At 40.1% G+C, this 21528-nt stretch overlaps 1 protein-coding gene across 7 annotated transcripts in view; it reads left to right on the top strand.

The window, feature by feature from the left end:
- The window catches only part of SUPT3H (SPT3 homolog, SAGA and STAGA complex), a 274262-nt gene that overhangs the window by 132795 nt on the left and 119939 nt on the right, over positions 1-21528 (top strand). The window lies entirely within an intron of this gene.

Below are 21528 nucleotides of genomic sequence, written 5' to 3'. Positions count from 1 at the left end.
TTGTATAAATAATCAGAAATTACTGAAAAAAGAAATTGTGGAAAAAAAGAGGTGGTTTTGAATATTGCAGAGGTGGCTCTAAAATCTAAACCTCACCATAGCTTTTATTTTACAAACGTTTATGGGTCGGTTAGTGCTCATGTTTCACACAACGGCATGAGTTTGCCATCTGGCATTGGGTACTGGAAGGGGTAGTCCTTTCTGCCACCTGTGCCTAGGGACACATAAAGTGTTGTCCTTCCCCTTATTAGAGTGGTTCTTCAACTGTAATCACCAGTATGTACGTGTGGGGATGCACGTTGTATGGAACTAATCTATACAAATAACACTAAGAATTATTGTAACTAATATTTATTTATGGTGGTTCCTTAGATTAGCTAATTGAGATTAGCATTGAGCTGTGAGCTCTTAGATCTTCTTTATAGATCTTCTGCTTTTTAATGATCCCCTTCAGCAATCCAAAGATTTTTCTGCATTTCGAGGTAAGTTTGGCAACAACAGTAATGAGATGAATAGACTTTTGTAAACGGAGACAATTCAGAATGGGGCAGACCATAGAGAAGTGATGATAACTAAGCCTCCCCTGCCCTCTTGTTGCCTGCAGGTGGGTGCTTTCCTTCAGCTTTGCACTTAACCCTGCAGACGTTCCTGCATGGCAGTGACCACATCCAGGGCCCTTCCAGCCCTGGGTAGCTGCTCTGTGTTCATACCTCAAGCCCTTCAGTGTGTATCCCCTTCCCTGCATCACCCAGCACCTTTTGCTGTGGCTCCTTTGCTTACTATGCTTCTTATTAGGCTCTGGGAGAAGGAACAACCTCTTCTCCCTCTCCACGTTTCACACTGGTTAAACATGCTGTTTTGGGCCATATATTTTTTTGTTCTAGCTATAATAACTGTATAATAACTTGGATTATGAAAACTGATGGCTGTGGCTTCACTCTTCCTTCAGCAATAATGTGGTGAAGCATCTGTGCTTTTGCCTTCCGCCCAAGCTTAACAGATCCTTATGGTAAAATGTGCTTTTTGAGAAAGTACAACCTGTAGCCAAGTGGGCTTTGCACTTAAATCAATGCTGGGCATTTGTGTCGGGAGTCTGTGACCCCTGGAAAACCCTGAGCGGGGTGTAGGAGCATGTAGGATTTCCTGACAGAAGGAAGAATGGGAACAGAGCGGCAGATAAACAGCTTTTCTAACCTTTCACCTTCGAGCCCAAGACAGCACTTTATTTCTGAGGAAGTGAAAGTATCTTTAATAGCTCATTGTTTTGACCTCTGACACTGGCATGCCGGAACTCTTCAATCATGGGCTTCTTACATGCTCTGGTTTCTGATAGGGATCTTTGCACATTCGGCATCCTTTACAACTGCATGTCCTTGCTGGGATGTTAGTACATATCTGCAGTGAGTTTTCACTTTAGAGGTAGTTGTTCATGTGGGTATATGCAGCACGAGAGGAAAACTGGTCTTGTAATTGGAACTGCCTGGAAATGTACTGCTTACTATGTAGATTTTGTCATACCATTTGTGTTAATGGACTACATAGTTCTCATTATGTAATTTAATGATTTCCTCTCAGTATTCATGTCCTTTTTGTCATGTGTAAGGCTAAACTGTAGAAATTCCTTTTCTGCCTGAAGTAGGGCTGGCACATCTCACACATCTTTCTTAGTAAACAGTTGTAAGAAGAGCACATACTTGTTGATTAAGTCCAGATTTGAGCTTCTGAATTCAAAAATAAGTTGCCAGCTTGATTACCTTTGATTGGTTGACTCCTGATATCTCTGAGGTTTATAGTTCCAGCTTCCTATTTTCAAATTTGATCTGAACTCTATTAAATCAGGGTCTAATTTGGACAGACTTATATGGTCACCATATCAACTCAATGTATACTTTATGAGGTCTGGCTGCTATAGCAGATGACTGCACTAACAAGTCAAATCCTTAAAGGCAGTCTTATTTTAGTCTGCATCACATTTTATGAGCAATCTTTTTATGTTTCAAACTATATGTAATAAGTTGTGCGCTGCTTTATATTAAGTTAAATTGTGCTAGAAGTATATAGCAACGTGTAGAAGGAAATGAGCATCTCCAGAGAGTGATTCACATCATCCTAAAATTAGTTTCTGCATTCAGTGAGATGAATCACCTCCTGAGGAATTTATTTCCTCAACTGTCTAGTAAAGGGACCCTGTGGTGGCTGTCTGGGCTTTGAGTATCAAGGAGATAGTCATAAACACTGGGAGTTGAGTTGCATCTGATTTGTGTCAGTTAGAATACTAAAAGGAGCTTGAATTTTTTTTTGCATATAATTTAATTATGAAAGTGTTTTGCCACTTGCATATCAAGCAATATTACAAAAAAACCAACAATAGAATGAAAAAGCTCTGTACGTTTTTTTCAAGCATGGTTTATTAGAAGAGCACAACAAATATAAGTTTGTTTGAAATCAAGTTGATGACTGATAGTATTTGTTCAATAACTGATCTGTATGTATTTACAGATGCCTTAATATTAACTCTTAAACTGAATTAAATTATTGGAGCCAAGACTGGAGTTCCAATCAAAGTTAGAATGTCCCTTATCGGTCAGCACAAGTAGAGGAAAATGGTTGCAAAGAAAATTGTACCTGCAAAAAAATGTTCCAACAGAGAATTCAAAATGATTAATCAGCAGGGGACAAGCCATTAAGGTAGCATTCAAAGTGGAGTAAGGCTTCTTTGAGCTGCTTCTTGCATTATAGTCAGCACACGTTGAATGTTCAGTAACAAAATTCAGTATGGAGTCCATCAACTTATTATTTTCAGGCACCTGCTTTGGCTCTGCAACTGAAGCAGGTACTTTGGTACAAATTTCACTGTGTAGATTAAAGTTAGAAAAGTGTAATTTATATTTTCTTTGCACTAAGACTGCACATTGCATTATCTTTCTGATTTTAGTAGAGTTGCTTTAAATATATATATAAATTCGTAAAAATTCCTCATTAAGGATGTATTAGTATGAACCATATGGAACAAGTGCCAGTGAAATCAGAAAACTGTGGACAGAACAGTTGGATGAAACAATGATGAAGGCAACATGTTTTTTTTGTTGTTGTTGTTTATTTTTATTTGTTTTTTAACCTATGGAGTCTGGAGTTGGGGTGGTGCTTTCTGAAGTCAGTGGTTGGACTTGCTGATCCTCATGGGTCCTTTCAAGTTCCTATGGGTTATTCTATGATTGCCTTGGTTCTCTGCCTTTGTCATTAAGTTGAAGACCAGCAGATGCCTTTCACTGGCTTTTATCCTTGGCTACATTTTCTACTTTCAAAGTTAATTGACTCTCTTTAGGTTTCTTTCACATCTGTGATTATTTTCATGCCCAAAGGCTGCACTCCACAAAAAGTGCCAGCTGCTCCATGAAAAGGTGTAGTAGGGTCACCTGCACAACCTGCTGGGGTCTGCACATTCCCCTCCTTGGAGGACAGCTCCTGCCTTGGAGCCATGGAGGAACACTCATACACTCATAGAATCATAGAATCGCCAAGGTTGGAAAAGACCTCCAAGATCATCCAGTCCAACCATCCACCTACCACCAATATTTGCCACCAAACCACATCCCTCAGTAACACATCTAAACATTTCTTGAACACCTCCAGGGATGATGACCCCACCTCCCTGGCAGCCCATTCCAGCGCCTGACCACTGTTTTGGAGAAGAAATTTTTCCTAATATTCAGCCTGAATCTCCCCTGGCACAACTTGAGACTGAGTCACTGGGGCTGTAGGGAAGAGGCTGTGCAAACTGTCAGATGCATATAGGTGGTCAGGAGGATACAGCAGTGCTGGAACAGCCTGTCAGAAATGGGAGGTGTGTAAGACAAGCAGATAGGTTTTGTGGTTCTAAGTTCCATGAGATACAGGTTTCAAAGCATCTCTTTTAATGATCTATTAATATCTGTTCAGACCTTTAGGAAGGCCAATCTGGTGGCCTTCTATGATCAAGTGACGGCTTCGGTGGATGGGGGAAGGGCGATGGATGTCATCTACTTGGACTTCTGCAAAGCCTTTGACATGGTCACTCACCTCATCCTTCTCTCTAAATTGGAGAGGTCTGGATGGACTGTTCGATGGATTAGGGATTGGCTGACCTGATGCAGCCAAAGGGTTGTGATCAATGGGTCTGTGTCAGAGTGGACACAGAATGTGGTAATGGTAGTCCAGATACTTGCTTTCAGAGAATTCAGGTTAGCACTAGATCTAAATTTCAAGTCCTTCTGTTTTTTTTCAGAAGTACTTATTTTGTGTTATTCTGAAGAATAACATCTGAGAAGGGGATAGGTTTGGTTTTCCCCACTGAAAGACGTTTTAACGGTAGCAAAGAGTTCAGCAAGGGGACATGAAAAATTGCACATATGCACTCCAAAAATATAAATGTGCTCATAAACAGCCGAGATCAAAAGTCCCCAAGTACTGGTAAGTAACCTTATCTAGCTGTGAAAGACTGCCACAGCACATTGCAGCAGCCCTGGACTACTTCCTTTAAACGTTTTCTCCACTGGAATTCTTTGTAAACTGTGATAAGTCATTGCTGAGGCTGTCATGAATGACAGAATTCATGTTAATGGAGCTGTGGTTTACTCCCTGTCAGCTGAATTGTGTCTGCTAGAAGATGGATTCTGATCTCTTCAATTGATGTCAAATGATTTAAGTCAAACCCACTCGGCTTTTTAGAATGCGATAGTGGCAACTTAAAGGAACTTCAATAGCACAAATCATGTTGAACATAGTATCTGGTTTTGTTGGTCGCTTTTTTTCCCCTCTATCATTTGCCTTTGTCTTCCTATGAAAGAATTTGATTTTGTGTAACTTGTGCTCCTATGTAATAGTTACTAACATTCCATGCTTACTCCCTTCTTAGTTTGATTTAACTTCCACACCACATTTCTTCATCTATGAACACTGCATACTGACATTTCTATTTTCTTCTGATTTATTACTATTGGAAAATAATTAGCTTTTACACAGGCCGTACACTTGACTGAGAATCAGTCCTTTGATCTCACAGAATACAGGTTCATGGGTGAATAATCTGTGCTGGAAGTCTGAGAGGTTTTAAGTCTACGTCAGTAATTCATGGGTAGGATGCTTGCAGTGAGATGCAGAGATTCAGCCATACCTCATGTCCTTAGAAGTAATAAATGTGGATTACGTTGCTTTTTATTGTAAGGACTTCAATGATTGGGTAGTCATTTGGCATAGCTGTAAAAAGGAATGATGAAAATGCAGAGACAACTGTAAGGACAGGTTTATTGGTATGAAATGCAACATACTTCAACATAAGTGCTGTGAATTTTCTGTTTTCAAAGGGCCAAACATTTTCTGCACAAGTGTGATGAGCTGGTTTTGCTTCCCAGCTTCATTCCTGCAGCTCTTAATCATTTTATTGCAGTTGGAAAAGAAAGGAGAAGGAGGAGGGACAGCTCACTTTCACTTGAAAAAGAGAGAAAAAGTAACTAACAGTGGGGGAGAGAGCTAGGAAACATGGCATATTGAAGGAGAAACACAGACAGATGATTTTTGGTTCTTTCCATCCTACTCCTACAACCTTTACTAAAAACCAAATGCATCCCACTCGTCATTCATTTACAAACTGGGTTTTAACGCATGCAGCCTCTACACTGCTCTCATGTCGCACAGTTTCAGGTTTGTTTACTGCGTTTTTGAACTGTTCCACTTGTAACCTTACCCGCACAGTTGTAGGATTTCTGACATTCCTTTTACAAAAGAAAGAACTGCAACAAGCATGTTCATTAACAGAAATTGCCCACTCGTATAAATAAGCAGTGTGAAGCACTGCTCACTCTTGATCACAAAGTTATATGCAACTGTCACTTATGCCACCCCAGTAGGGAGAAAAGCCCTTGTTTTATGAGTCTGTTTTAAAACAGTAATAAAGTTTCCTGTGCAGGACATTAATTAGAGGGGTTATCAAAATAAGACAAACTAATATAATTTGTGATTGTACAAAATAAAGGAAGTTGAGGGCACCACAGGGACCTAATGAATCACAGGATGGAAACAATCTTCTGGCTAACTAAACATTCAGACTTTGTACTGAGTGTAGGGTGTATACACAGCTCAGCAAACCGGAACATGCGCTGTGTTTACATGAATGGGATAAAGGAGTTCACCAAAACCATCTGGGAAAAATCCTTCCGCCGTTCATTCTGCTCCTACTGTAGAGTTAATTAAATGACATCCAAACACGTGGCACACCTGCCCTGGAAGGAATCGAACTGGAAAACAAGTCTATAATACAGTTGGATCCTTTGGTAGCACTTCTGATGTGCGATGGAAAAGAGAAGGGTCTTTCCCTCTAGTAAGTAGCTGCTGGTTGTTCACACATGCATGAATGTGGTCATCATTTACATCATGCTCTTGCCTTTCTAGGAGTAGTGGTGTTTTTTTCCCCTTCTGTTGTAAGTTGCATCTTTGACATTACTAGCCACGCTCATTGTTTTCAAAGCAGAAGATTTGTGTTTAAATTTCTTCAGAGATTTTCGCACAGCTCTAGTAGAATAGCTTCTGTAGTCCTGAGTCTGCATTTGTTCCATGAGGTGAGAAAGATGAATAGGCTCAGTCTACCCACTGCCATCCTAGAGGTCATGTGCTGGAACTCTTGTACCAGACAGGCTCTGCAGCAACATGTCTGTCACTGGGGAAGGAAACCTTTGGCTTAAAAGGGCCCACATCAGGCACAAGGCACTGTTTTGTCAATTTCTTGTTACAAAAAAAAGAGTGTTTTCCTTTTCCAATGCTTTTTGATTGGTAAGCACTTGCTTTAGATTGCTTGACAGTATTTCATTTTTAATATATTAGTATTAAGGAGATAGTCTACAGAAAATTTAAATTGGAAATGCTGAACTCCCTTTCATCATGACTTTCCATAAATATTTGTATTTTCTTCCACAATAATGTATATGAAAAAATGTGTCATGAGTTTTCTGCTCCAGCGGTAACTGTTACTTGTTCGCGTTACTCAGATGTATTTCTTCTAAAGCACAGAATCTACTTTACCCTACCTTGTGCCTGAAGAGCAAACGTACAGCAAGAAGTATTTCAGGACTCCCGGTCTGAGTTTATGTACTCTCTATGCATTCTCTTAGGATGTGGAAGCACTTCCTTGGTCAAGTGTTTTCTTTCCCACAGGTCTTTCTGGAGAGTCAATATGTGCTATGGGACGGAGCTTATAGCATTAGGGCAGACCTCAGTGATCTGTAGAGCAAAGCCAAGGACTCAGATCATTCATCCAGCATTGCTCTCAGAATTATTTATTTTTTTTCCCTACATAGAATCATAGAATCACAAGGTTGGAAAGGACCTACAAGATCATCTAGTCCAGCCATCCTCCCATTACCATTGCTACCACAAGCCATTAAACCACATCTCGTAGCTCCTCATCCAGATGCCAACATTCACTTTCAGGAAAACTAAGCTGATAATTGATTTAAATAAGTAATATTTAAATAAGTAATATTTGTGTTTTAGCTTTAAGTTCACATTGTTGTACAAGGTGTTCTTAAGATAGAATCAACCATCTTTAAATAGCTCTTTTTGTGACTATAAAGTATTTTTTCTACAAGACCGCCTGTCAAAAGCACATGATGCACCTGCTCTGGACCTGTGTTGTACAGTCATCCTGCCTAATTTGTTTCAGAGGATGACATACGCATGATAAATGAAAAAGTGGATTTCAGGGAGAAAGGGAGGAAAAAGATGGTTTCTTTTGATCACTGGTATCATTATTAAGATACAGAAAATACCTCTATTTTTCAATTGGGAGCTGAGAAGATTAGTTATAATTTGTGAAAGTGTAAGGTAATAATACCATGAACCCTACAGGAAAAAAAAAAAAAAAAAAGGAAACACAGGAAACACAAAGCACAGAGGGAAATGAACGATGATGTCCACATAACTGTAGCCCCATGTTCACTAATAAGAAAAACACCAAATTCTTCAATGGATTGAATGGAAAAAGCAATGTGATCAATGGCTAAAGATTGTCTTGAAGCACATTTAAAATAAAAAGAATGAAGGTAGTGCAGGCAGTCCCAATCCTGGTGTTTCCCAGTTTTCTCTATCACATTTTGGATTGTTATTAAAGAACAGTTACATAGAAGCAGGTCGGCATTTCTGCCCCTAACACAGATTCCTATTCAGGCAGTTGGGCAAGAAGACTTAAATCTCTAGGAAGTATCATTCATAGGTCTTCAGAATCAACTGCATTCCTAAATGTATATGCACTCAGTTACCTTAACTGCTAGAGCTTTTAGGAATAATCTGATAAGCTGATCCCAGGCTATCTCCAAAATATGTCCTCCAATTAATTTTTATATATAGTATTACAAATTTAGTATAGATTGATTGCTGTCATGATCTTGGATGAGCTGAGATATTCCATGTGAGATGTTCTGTGTCTGGGGTGGATCAATTCCTTATTCTGATGTCCCTAGTTGCGGTGCCTAAAAAATCATTTGACTGTTTCGAGATTGTAATGAAGGAACAATTTTTCTGTCCATCCCAAATTTCAGAGGTGAAATGGAAAATATGCTGGGTTCTTTCTTCCCTTTTCTTGTTTGCATGATAAAAATGAATATTAAATGAGGACGTGTAAAATCCAGACAAAGACCTATCTCATCTTGTAGTCTGATTTGTTTGACATGGTGAAAACTAAGTGCAAAGTGAAAGTGGTCAATGGTGTGAGTACATGTGTGTTTGATGAGGAAGATAGATAGTCATCAACTTTGAAAAGCATCTGTGTATCTTTGAAATCAGCTCCAGGGTCAAATAAGCAGTGGAGTTTTGTTACTACTTTAACTTTCTTTCTTCATTTCACATATTTATCCAAATAATGTGCTGTTGACATTCCTTCTGCTTTTCCTTGGAGATGCTGAGTGGATTAATCAGAACAGATCCAAAAATGGTCTATCTGCACCTGAGATGATCATTAGAAATTAACTTCTGTGTTAGAGGAGAGGGTGGTGATGCACTGAACAGGTTGCCCAAGGAGGTTGTGGATGCCCCATCCCTGGAGGCATTCAAGGCCAGGCTGGATGTGGCTCTGGGCAGCCTGGTCTGGTGGTTGGCAACCCTGCACATAGCAAGGGGGTTGAAACTAGAAAATCATTGTGGTCCTTTTCAACCCAGGCCATTAAATGATTCTCTGATTCTAGGATGTAGGTGAGTGCATCTACAGTTGTGACTCTTCCTCTACCAATGGAGCTCTACCATTCTGTCATCCATGTAAAATCTGGACACCATAAGTGACTTTTATGACTCTTATCACCTTTATGACTTTAAACTCTGGCTGTATTCTTTGTTCTTCATTAACTTTATCCAACAGAACTTGAAGTTGTGAATGACACAAGCTGATTTATGGGTATCTGTGGGAAAGAAAAAAGAGTACCATTAAATTCTGCATGGTCTCTAAGTGTCTCGTAAAACTTAAAGGTCATCTCAGAGTGTTTAAGAGACCAAATTCATTGTAGTTTTTAGATCACCTTATCTAATTTCAAGCAAACCTGATAGTTTCAGAATAACTTTTTTTAGGAAGATTGGCTTGTTAACAGTGTTATGCAGTTACAAGGAAATGTGGTTACAGCTGGTTCTGGTTTCTTAGCTAATCCACCTGATTGGAAACAACAGGTTTTTGATATTTTTCCATTTCTTACACTGACACCTAGTGTTCAGAGCTCTGGAGTTTCCTAATAGTGCACTTTGTTATTAGTAGATAACTGCCAATACTGAAGTTTGACACTGCTATCCAAAATGGCCATTTCTGTTCTTCTTATAAAGAAAACAACTGATGTCAAAGGTGTTACCATGAAAAAAAAGAAAAAAATTACTTTGGAAAATACAAATAGTTTCCCACTATTGGAAAAACTTGGCAGAAGCTGTTTTACTTCTTGAAGTGCTGCAAAATTTGTCTTTATAATGTTAAAGGTCTTTCTTTTTGGCAAATAGAACTCTTTTGTGTCTGTGTCACTGGCCAACGAAAACAGTGATAACAGCAGAAACCCTTAGGTCAGTATTTATTGAATTGTGGGGGATGTCAAATGCTTTTTATTTCTGTCTTCTTTTGTCTTCAAGCCACGAGTTCAGCCTGATAGGAGTGTTGATGGCAGCACAGTCCTTGAGTGGACAGAGATTAAATTATACATAAAACCCGCACAAACAATCTTATCTCAGGCTTGAAAATAACTGCAGTAATCAAGTATGGGTTGAGACCAATCCTGACAAAGACAACATCAGACAGAGTCAAACTGTTGCTTTAGCTCGCATACCAATGATGCTATTGAAGATCTTTTATCATGTAAGGTTGTTGGTTAAGGACTACGTGTAGCTGCATCTAAAAACATGAATGAATGTTCATGTTTTATTGATGGCTTCTACAGAAAAATGAAAAATGCTCAGGTGGAGAAAACATACTGTAAGATTACCCTCAATCCTTGATTTTAACTGTTGGGGTTTTTTTTTTCCTCATGACTTTTCTTGCAAGTGAACCCAAAAGCCATCTTTTTGCACCAAGATGAATGTGTTTTAAGTGTCCTTTCTTACACACTCTATACCTTGCCGTGTCCAGAAAGCGGGCAGCAGTGGCAATGCATTGAACACTCACCCAGCCAATAGTTTCCTTTTGAAGAAACTCAGTTCTCACTCAGTTTCCAAGTGGGTCCGAATGTGGCCATAAAAATGTTCTCTTTATATAAACTTTGGTGAGCTTCATTAACCAGACTTCACTGTTCAATTCTACTGTTTCAGTTTTCCCTCCAGAGATGGCATCTTCCTTTGAGACCCATCAACTATGTAACCTTTAGATTCTTGTTCTATTAACACTGAAAATTAAGAAAAAATAATTGGTATTTAAAGAGCATTGTGACTGGTACACAACTATGTTTTGCATGAGGTGAAGGATTAAGTGGCTTGATGATCACAGGAAGGCCTAAAGGAAGCAAATGTAAGAAAAAAATTCAGAAGCTTTGTACCAGTTCACACAGGAATGATCTTCTCAACAAACAGATGCTTTGCAGTCAATCCTGTTTTTCTGAATTATTTTCAACCCTGCTTTTAAATACAGCGTACTCCATGTCACAGTCTCTGTGATATACATAAGTGTTCTCAAACTCAAATTGCTGTTTTCATGCACTCTTCCTTTAGATTTCAGTGTGTATGAGTCACACTGCTCATTTTCTTATATGGCTGGTACAGGGTTTGTACTTCTCTTTGTGCAAATGGTGTATTAGAAACTGTGCATCCCCAGAGGTGTTCAAGGCCAGGTTGGATGGGGCCCTGGGCAGCCTGGGCTGGTATGAAATGTGGAGGTTGGTGGCACTGACTGCTGTGGGGGGTTGGAGCTTCATGATCCTTGAGGTCCCTTCCAACCTGGCCACTCTGTGAGTCTATGATTCTGTGCTGCAAAGTTGGCTATTAGTAATTCACATTCATGTGAACCACTCAGAGTGTGATATCAGAGAAATAAATCAGTCGACACAGAGAAAGAGTAGTTACAGAATAGCATTTATTTGGCTTTTTTCACACATTTAATTTAAGGATGAGGTGAGTTTGGGATGGTGATCTGTCTCTAAAGACTAGAAAAGATGCTTTTGGTGATGCCATCTCAGACATAGACATCCACGATCAGGCAGGTAGCTCCCACCTCAGTGTGCCAGTCAGGAGTCCCCTTTTACAGATGTCCTTCTGTGACAAAACTCATGAAGCATTCCAAAGCACAGGAAGATAACTGAAAAATCTCTGGTGTATAAAAGAGAGGATAACAGTGTCAAAAGCAGTGGAAAACTCAGAGAAAATAAAGACATTGTGAAAGCCCAGATCTCTGTCCAGGAAGAGGCACATAGTGTCCCATTATGAATAGTTTCAGGGGAGGGGATTTGTGAAAAGTCAGGTTGGAGCTGATCCAAGACAGAGTTAAAAGAAGGGAAGTCTGTGTGTTAGCTGAAAACTGCATGTTCTACGTTTTTTTGAAGATGAAGAGAGAGAAACAAATGGGAAAAGATTTGGAGAGACAGGTTGCAGTGAGATATGGGCTCTTTAAAAGAAAGCATAGACTGAGGACATCTGTACACTGTGAGCAAAAATGCCAGAGAGGAATGAAAAATGGAAAACTAAGTAGGCAGACTATGATGTATGTACTGTGGTGGGTCAGAGTTGGGAAAAAGGCCAGGATTTATGACAAGAAAAGGTGTTCAGAAAGGAAAACTAGGTGCAACTGTGTGGGAATGCATATATTATCTGTTTTAGCAGAAAAAAAGGAAGGAGCTAAAAGAGCAAGTACAATTGCAAATGAGGAATAGGAAGGCTGAGATTCATCAAAGAGAATCCCACTAAGAAGTGGGATAAAGATGGAAGCAGGTTTGTCGTGGATGGAGTCTGAAAGATGATCCCATGACCTGCTCTCAAGGGCAAGAGAGTGGGAATGTGTCATGAAAGATAGGTTTGAAAGAGAAACCAGCATTGGTGCACTGGAGCTTTCTGGAGTGGTTTGGAGAATCAGTTTGGGAAGCAGGTTTGCATAGTGTTAGGTACTGATGACAGGAAGGCAGTCAAGAAATGGAGTGATAATTAGCAGACAAGTTGTTCCCAAATTGAGTCTCCAATAAGGCCAGATAAAGGAGGTGGATAATGATGAATCAGGTGGAACACTGCCATTGGTGTGACCATGAAGGAGAGCGCACGAGTAAAAAGAAAAGGAGAGACAGTTTCTACATCCCAGTCAGGAATTCCATTGGGAAGTCTTGTGACAAGTGTTTCATCTCTGTGCATCATCATACACATGCAAATCTGAATGCATGCATCTTTGCACTGTCACCTACATGAAAACATTTATACATGTATATATTATCCACATGTATTGAATGGAATTAATAGTGAGTACTTATACAGTGATACACGGACTAATATGAATATATAAAATACAATACATTCACAAGTTACTACTTCTAGCAACCACTCTTACAATGCTCATTAACTACATTAGTCATAATCTCTAATTTTTATATGTTTTCACATTGCTTGTCATTTTCACCTCACATTCTGCTATCATAATTCCAGATCAGTAAAAAGAAGCCAGATTGCTTTTCCAATGTGAATCTAAAGTACAAAGAGGACTAAATGGATTTTCCCAGTGTCAAGAAATAAATAAATGGCAGAGCTGAAAAAAGTTGACTAGTTGTAGCTGAGAGGGAAGCTGTGCAGTTATTTGTATTGATGGTCTACGTCTCAGCCAATTGGGTTTTTATTTGACAATCCAAAGGTGTAATAACTTTTATTGTAAGAGGAAGAAAAATACACCAAGGCTAATAAATAATGGAGGACCTACTAGGGATATGCATAAATGCGTATCCTGTTCCTATGTATATACAAGCTTAATTATGTCTCTTTTAATTTTGCTGTTTGATTCAGTGGGATTGTCAGGTAATCATCCTTCTGAAATAACAGAAGGGGATACAATTTCGAATAACTTTGTTAATCTCTTCTGGCTGTTAAAAGAAAAGATTTATTGGTATCAAATTTTATTGCATTCTTAGAATTTCCGAATTGATTGGCTGCTGGTTTAGCTTACTTGTCTCTTCCAGTTAGAAACCCAAACACAACAGAAGAAAGACATCACATTGAAGCTGACGTGCAACAAGTGAGTGAAAGTTCACTTGGCTTTTTCTCTCAGCACCAGGTGCAAAAGTTGGCTAAAAGTGCTGTGGCAGGCAGTTATTTTAAAGCAGTTTCTGGTTTAGTGTTTTATCAAGCCCAGGAGTAAAATATTCTGCAACTACTGCAGTTTCACAAAGCTACTTTTTAAGGTAGAAACTCTGAATTGTTTAACTAATTAAAATGGCCCAGTACAAACATTAATCATACCATAACCATTAATGAGAGAGTTTGTGGGATTTATGGAGGGCAATATAAAGTATTTTAAAGGCGTGTCTCATTTTTTGGTTTAATATGCAGTAACTTTGCATTCTCCATATCTAGCAGAGGTTCTTATAGTCTTGAGATGTATCTGATTTTCTGCATTCCCTCTTATGAGTAATGGAGAATTGTAGTTGTTTCTGGGGAAAAGAAGAAGACCCAAGGGTGTTCTGATTACTGTTGTCTATATATGTTATCCATAGTTGAGGAGGGGGTGGTAAGGTGGTGGCTCAACGATGACTTAAACTCCAGAAGTGTAGAGTTCAAGTGGTTTGCATGTGGGATTGCCAAATAACACGGTTTTGGTTTGTTTTCATTTTATTATGCCAATTCTCCTCCCCAGATGTCTTGGATTTCTGTGCCCCCTCCCTTTGCCTTTGATTCTTGCTCCTTGTAACTAATGATTTTTATTAGTCATCCTGCTAATGCTCAGCTTTTTTACTCAGCACCTGTTGTCTTCAAAGCACTTTTGAAGTAATAACTGATTAATCCTCGTGCTAGTCCTGAAAGAATTTCACTCTCATTTCTCTTCACATGTGAAAAGTGAGCTAAATGACATGCCTAAAATTGTCTAATGGGTTTGACACCTGTCTTAGGACTTAATCTGCCTAGTCTGTGTCTGCGCTACCCTGGCTGATCTTGCCTCTCTTGCTTCATTGAGTTCGTAGCACCCCAGTCATAAGGGGAACATTTCATAGAACCATAGAATGGCCTGGGTTGAAAAGGACCACAGTGCTCACCCAGTTCCAACCCCCTGCTATGTGCAGGGTCGCCAACCACCAGACCAGGCTGCCCAGAGCCACATCCAGCCTGGCCTTGAATGCCTGCAGGGATGGGGCATCCACAGCCTCCTTGGGCAACCTGTTCAGTGCGTCACCACCCTCTGGGTGAAAAACTTCCTCCTCATATCCAACCTAAACCTCCCCTGTCTCAGTTTAAAACCATTCCCCCTTGTCCTATCACTATCCACCCTCATAAACAGCTGTTCCCCCTCCTGTTTATCTGCTCCCTTGAAGTACTGGAAGGGCACAATGAAGTCTCCCTGCAGCCTTCTATTTCCTTTTGGTCAATGAGACATCCCAATTGCTTTAGAATTTCAGTCCTGAACCTTGCCAAAGAAGCATGCTGGAAGGATGCCAAGAGATGTCTGCCTTTGGTCCTGAACTACTGTTAGTCTTTTTACATGAAAGCTCTGAAATATTTGTAGCTGTATGTGCACTTACGTATATAGATGCATATACATAGACATAGGCACAACTATTTGTTGAATCAAGTCCGCTGTCTGGAGGAATTACAGATAAGTGTTTACTAAAACCTTGATGTAAGCTGCCAGCAAGTGCTCTGAAATGCTCATGGATAGGATCTTGGACTGATATTCTTGTTGAAATCATAGAATCATATAATGGCTTGGGTTGGAAGGGGCCTTAAAGACCATGCAGTCCCAACCCCTGCTGTGGGCCGGGTGCCCCCAGCTCAGGCTGTCCAGGGCTCATCCACGGCTCTGAATGCCTCCGGGGATGGGGCATCACAGCTCTGGGCAGTGCCAGAACCCCATCCGCCCTCTGAGGGAAGGATTTCTGCCTAACAACCTATATTTCCCCTCTTTTTAATTTAAAAACATTCTCCCTTGTCCTATCGCTATCAGACCATGTAAAAAGTCACTCCCCCTCCTCCTGATGAGCTCCCTCAAGTACTGGAAGGCTGCAATGAGGTCTCCCCACAGCCTTCCCTTCTCCAAGCTGAACAAACCCGGGAAATACTCCTACTATGAAATGTATATGGGAAAGATGATGCTGTCAAATCTAGTGCTGTGAATTCTGGAAGTATTACTTCCTTTTTTTTCTTTTTCTTTCCTTTTCTTATGGACCTGTAGCAAGAAATCTGCCCAGTCTCTCAAGTGAGGCAATGCTCTTGCTTCTTTAATAAATGCTCAGATAGTTTGCCTTTTTTTTTTTGGCCTGTCCATCTCAAAGCTATTTCATTCTGGAAACAGAATGAAGTAAGTGTTCTCTAATATGTCACAAATCATAGTTAAAACTGGAAATCCAGTCTGACACTGTGGTCTCGATTTGTACAGTTTGCCTACCCTTTTTTATTTCTGCAAGGCACTATACGTATTTGAAGGCTGGAGTTTCAGCCAGGATTTTCAGTCTTAACTGTGAGTTTCCTTCCTTTAACAGGTTGAAAGCAAGCCTTTCAGATTGCTTCAGTATAGATTTTAGTACTTAAATTTCCTTTGTGTTCATTTTGGTCCCTTTCCAATGTTTAGGCATGTATCTGAAACTCCCTCAAAACTCTGAATGGGAGCAGTTACAATAGGAGGTGGTGTCACTTCTATCATACTTTCTGACTTCAGATTTGATTCCAATGACGCCTGATATTGAACTCAGTCAAACTCTGCAAGCTTAAAATTCAGAGTCTTGCACGAATATCACAGGGTTTATGTCCTGCTCTGAGGTCCCCAGTGTTTTACTGTCTGGGCAGAAAAAAAGAAGTCAATCTCCAGAAAAATTTAGAGGTTAGGACATTTACTTTACATCTTCATCTGAACAGAACTATAAGCTTTCCTTTTCTTGTGTGAAAATCTACTGAAATGAGAACAAACCTCATCTAGCGATAAGCCTGGTGTGTGGGGCAACTGTGTTGGAAAGACCAAGATTCAAGACCCTGCTCATTGGAAGAAATTAAACCCAAAAGCGCATCCCCTGAATGCTGAGTGCCGTAATATAAAATTGTTGAATACATCTTTGGATGTCATGTCTCCTGTGAAGACAGGCTAAGGGAGCTGGGCTTGTTTAGCTTCCAGGACCTGGATACATGATCTTTAAGGCCCACTTCAACTCAAACCATTCCTACGGTTCTATGATTATTTCTCTCTCAGATCTTAACCATGGACCTATGAAATATTGCTTAGTGCCTGTATCCAAAATTATTTGCGTCAATAAACAGGGTTTTTCCAAAGGAAAAATGTTTCCTTTAAAGGTACCAACCAGTGCTAAGGATTGAATAATCCATATATTTCACAGTTGCATGTAATAAAAAATAGTTTTTGACAGTTTCTGAAAAAGCCATTTTTGATTAAGACTAAACCTAAGCAAGTTAAGGGGAAAAAAAACCCAACACCTGTTTTGGTGGCAAATGGGTATGGGTTATTCCTTGTTCTTAGCTGGTATTTTGCTCTTAGCTGGTAACTTTAACTCTTGTAGACCTCGTACACAAAATATAGGTAAGAGATAGTATACGCTAAGTGGGATTTCCATATTGTATCCTTCACTCTCAGATGATTGGTCTGCTTTTGTTTCTAAAGAAGTTAGGCCCTTCAGCACTTACAAAGGCAATATTAGAAGTTGTAGCTATGGAGCAGCTGTAACACAAAGCTTACATCTCGTGTTCAGAGGGAGATGGAGTGTCGTTATGCAGATGTGTGCAGTGCATTTCATTACTGCTGGAGACAGCAGGAGCCTATTTTGTGGGGATGTTTCTGTCACTGTCAGCAGAAACATGCCCGTCTGGTTGAAAAATAGCCCACGTCTTGCCAGTTCCCTGCTTCTAAGCAGTTGCAGTGGGTGTTCATCTTAACCTGTCACAACTTCTTTCACGTCTAAATTTGTATTAACCTTCCAAATGTTCAAGTAATGTAAGTGTGGGAGACACAGCTATTCTTGTGCAAGAGCTGCTGCTGTTCTCAGACGCAGGAAAATGTTTTATTAGTATTAATTAGAACTTAGTGGTTAGGTGTGCATGAACAAGTCCTGCAAAGAGATGTGAGCCCTGTAAGGCAGGCTTGAGTTACATCAAGTGCACTGAATGTCCATTTTCAGTCCTTTCTATCCATTCTTCTGACTGTAGACTGGCAACCACATGCATTCAAAAAATGATCTCTTCTATATTTATTGTAGGTATCCGTGTCTTTTTACAGATATCCTGAACACATCTGCTCTTGCTGTGTTCAGGACCCTTTCTGGAAAGTTCTAGCTGCCTAATGGAAAATGTCCTTTCTCTCAGCCATTACCTATTCTCCGAATTCATATATCTGTGTCAGAGGCTTTTCCTGTGACCCATATTTGTTTTTCCTTTCCAAGCTTCGGCTGATGATTGCAACCTGAATTTGTTAGATGGGCTGTTGGAAGTGTTTTTGGAGCAAAATACTTTGTGCCCTGCTTGGCAAGAGAAGTATTCTTGATTTCCTAATGCAGACAGAAAGGATCCAAGTCTGAATTCAGACTGTATATATGCATCATGTCAACTGCTTGACTCTGTAAACATGTAAGGTAAGTCACCTCAATAGCCTCTGGTTTCCTTTTACTGCCTTGACTAGATTTCCACTGGCTCTTTTGGGAGCTCAGCCCGTGTAAACACACACAGGCTGAGGTGCCAATCTCTGCTGAATTCGTCCCGAATATTCCTCTTGCAAACCATTGAGGTGAAGATGTGAAGAAGTTTATATTGTATTATCACAGAATCACAGAATGGCCTGGGTTGAAAAGGACCACAATGCTCATCCAGTTCCAACCCTCTGCTGTGTGCAGGGTCGCCAACCACCAGACCAGGCTGCCCAGAGCCACTTCTTCATTTCTATGACTTCTTCATTCTTAAGTTTCATCCTTCTTTATATGCACTGGTGCTTTTGTTATTCAACAATGCCTCCCTTCAGCTCTATGAACCAAGAAATTGTCATTTCCTTATGTTTACAGATAGGTCACAGAACCCAGTGTTGCTTTGCAGTGGTAGAAGGGAAAGCAGCTTTTCTACTGTGTGGAAGCAAGGTTTCTTTTACAGCACTGTGGTGCCTTTGAGACAGTTCCTGAGAGAGCTGTTTACATCACCTTGTTCATAGTGGAATGCAAAGTGTCCTCTCATCCAAAAGTAAGTATCTAACACATTTACTCCACAAATGAGCTTATTTTTGTTAAACATATGTATTCAGATATTTTTGAGAAAATCATGAGTGATGATGAGTCATAGGTATTAAGTTAAACCTGCCTGTTTTCTCTGTAACTGGTGCTCTAGTTACAGTCTTGTTCCTGTGTTTTCAGGTAACTACCATAAAATGATATACAGTTCTATCTCTAGGAGTATTAACCATGAGCTACCCTAGTTTAAGAGTTATCCTTGAACCAGGGTTCTCCATCCCATGTGCAGAATCTGGATCTTATGGGGTCATTCTCACTCTTGCTTTCCTTTAGATCCAGCAAATTTCAAATCTTTGTGCACAAACATAATGTCAGGATGGGGATGTAGCTTGGGTATAGGTCTCTATAGATTTGTGTATGGCTCCTGTCCCGAACCTTACCCAGAGCAGAGCAGGAGGTGGATTTGAATCTCCAGTGGCTGGAGGCAGGAGTTGATCTCCCTGTTTGGCAAAGGCTCTGATCCCCAGTTGCTGACACAAAAGGGAATGTCTTTGCCTCCATGTGTCTTTTTTTTTTTTTTATTGAGGTGACTGTTGAATTCTATACAAGATTCACTTCTTTCAGTGTACGCATGGAGGTCCAAGTCCTGCTTGAGAGAGAGTGTTAGGTGCTAGCCTGCCCTTGAGCATTTTGGTCTTGCTAAACTGATATCACCATGACACACTATAAAATACGGTGGGCATCCCTGGCAAAATATAGGTGCTTATTTCCTCCGGTGTTCTACTTGAGGACCAATTAGATGTTCTGGGATGTGGACTAAGCCCTCATACTGAAGTATAGTCTCTTGTCTGAGTTGTCCCTTTAGATCAGTTAAAGGAAGATTTCATGTCCTCCCTTTGCTCAAGCCATCAGAGCATAGGACTGCAGGCTGTCCTGCAAGCACCTGCGGAGCAGCCTGGGCACTTTGTGGCTTTTCCTTTCCTAAGAAGATCCTTGAATGAGATGCAGAGATAGTAATCTTCGTCAGAGAAATCTTCTGCTGTAACACAGATGGAACACTTCCAGCACTTCACTGTGATGTCTTCACCGCTGCCTCTATCTGTTACCTCCGTTCTGAGCAGTGTAGCTATTTACTCGTGCTTGAATAATAAATTTAAAATACTTAGAGTTTTATTCCTCACTGTCAGCTAGCAACCAGGCAAGGAAAGATCATTTTTTGTTGCCAAGAAAGATGTATAGCATCATAGAATCATAGAATGGCTGGATTGAAAAGGACCACAATACTTATCCAGTTTCAACCCCCTGCTGTGTGCAGGATCGCCAACCAGCAGACCAGGCTGCCCAGAGCCACATCCAGCCTGGCCTTGAATACCTTCAGGGATGGGGCATCCACAGCCTCCTTGGGCAACCTGTTCAGTGCGTCACCACCCTCTGGGTGAAAAACTTCCTCCTCATATCCAACCTAAACCTCCCCTGTCTCAGTTTAAAACCACTCCCTCTTGTCCTATCGCTATCCATGCTCGTAAACAGCCATCCCCCCTCCTTTTTATATGCTCCCTTCAAGTACTGGAAGGCCACAGTGAGGTCTCCCCAGAGCCTTCTCTTCTCCAAGCTTCATGCACTGCAACATCATCTTCCTGATAAAATTGGTGTTGACTGAGAAAATTCAGCATGGGACAGGTCTGCAGAAACAAGCCGAAGATCTAACGGATGGAAAATTGTAAAATTTAACCAAAGGAAGGAGTTAATAATTAAGAATATATCAGTCCTGCATTCAGTATTTGCTAGAGCTGAGCAGTCAACATAAAGCTGTCTGATTTAGAGACATTTTTATGGTGTGTGTTTTGGGAGTTTTCCACAGACATGCTGTAGGCAAGCTGGAAAAGATGTGTCATGCCATTGAATATGAAATGACATGAGCCATTTTTTGCCAAGGTTCTCTTCCTTCGCAGCGTATTCCTTACGTTCTTCCTTCTTCCTTACGTTACAAGGCACGATGTTCAGGGAACAGCATCCCATCTGGATGGCATTACCTGTAGGATGTGCAGCTTGTACGCATCTCCTGGAGGTTAGCGTCTAATGTTAAACAAAGGAAGCTGATTGGAAACATCTGTTGAGCGTTTTCATAGTTCATATTTTATACAGTGGGTATTGAATTACCATGCACATGACTGCATGTCTGAACTAAAAATAATAAGGTAAATCTTTTCCTTTTATTGAAATTAGTATAATATTAATTTTATAGTGAAACTACATCAAGCTGTTTCCCGACTTGGCACTGGAAGTTAATGCTGCTGACATCACTATGTATTTTACATGCCACTGAGACGTAATTGTTGGTTTATTGATGCAGTATGCTACAATAAGCACATTTTAGGTGCAGTCAAAATATAAACATTAGATTGAAATACAATTTCTTACGTAAAAGTGTGGCATTTATTAAATGCTGATGGAGAGACTTGCCAGCTCAATGTGTAATGTTTCTGACCGTTAAATATATTATGTGAAATAGTTATATAGAATATATAAAATGATTGTAGTTCTGCCCACTTAAGTATTATGTAGATTTATGAATTCAGAGTCCCTAGTAAATACCAAAATTGCTGATTCTAGGTCAGTATTTATTAGGTTGGTAAATTTTATGGAGAGGAAGGATTTGTGCATCCCAGAACTGACAGAGGAAAGGTGTTATTTATGTAGTTAGTGTGAGAATGCA

The sequence above is a fragment of the Gallus gallus genome, chromosome 3 (assembly GCF_016699485.2).
Source record: "Gallus gallus isolate bGalGal1 chromosome 3, bGalGal1.mat.broiler.GRCg7b, whole genome shotgun sequence".
Lineage (NCBI taxonomy): Eukaryota > Metazoa > Chordata > Aves > Galliformes > Phasianidae > Gallus > Gallus gallus.
Note: the sequence above shows the minus strand (reverse complement) of the source record. Positions and strands in the feature narration are given on the sequence as shown.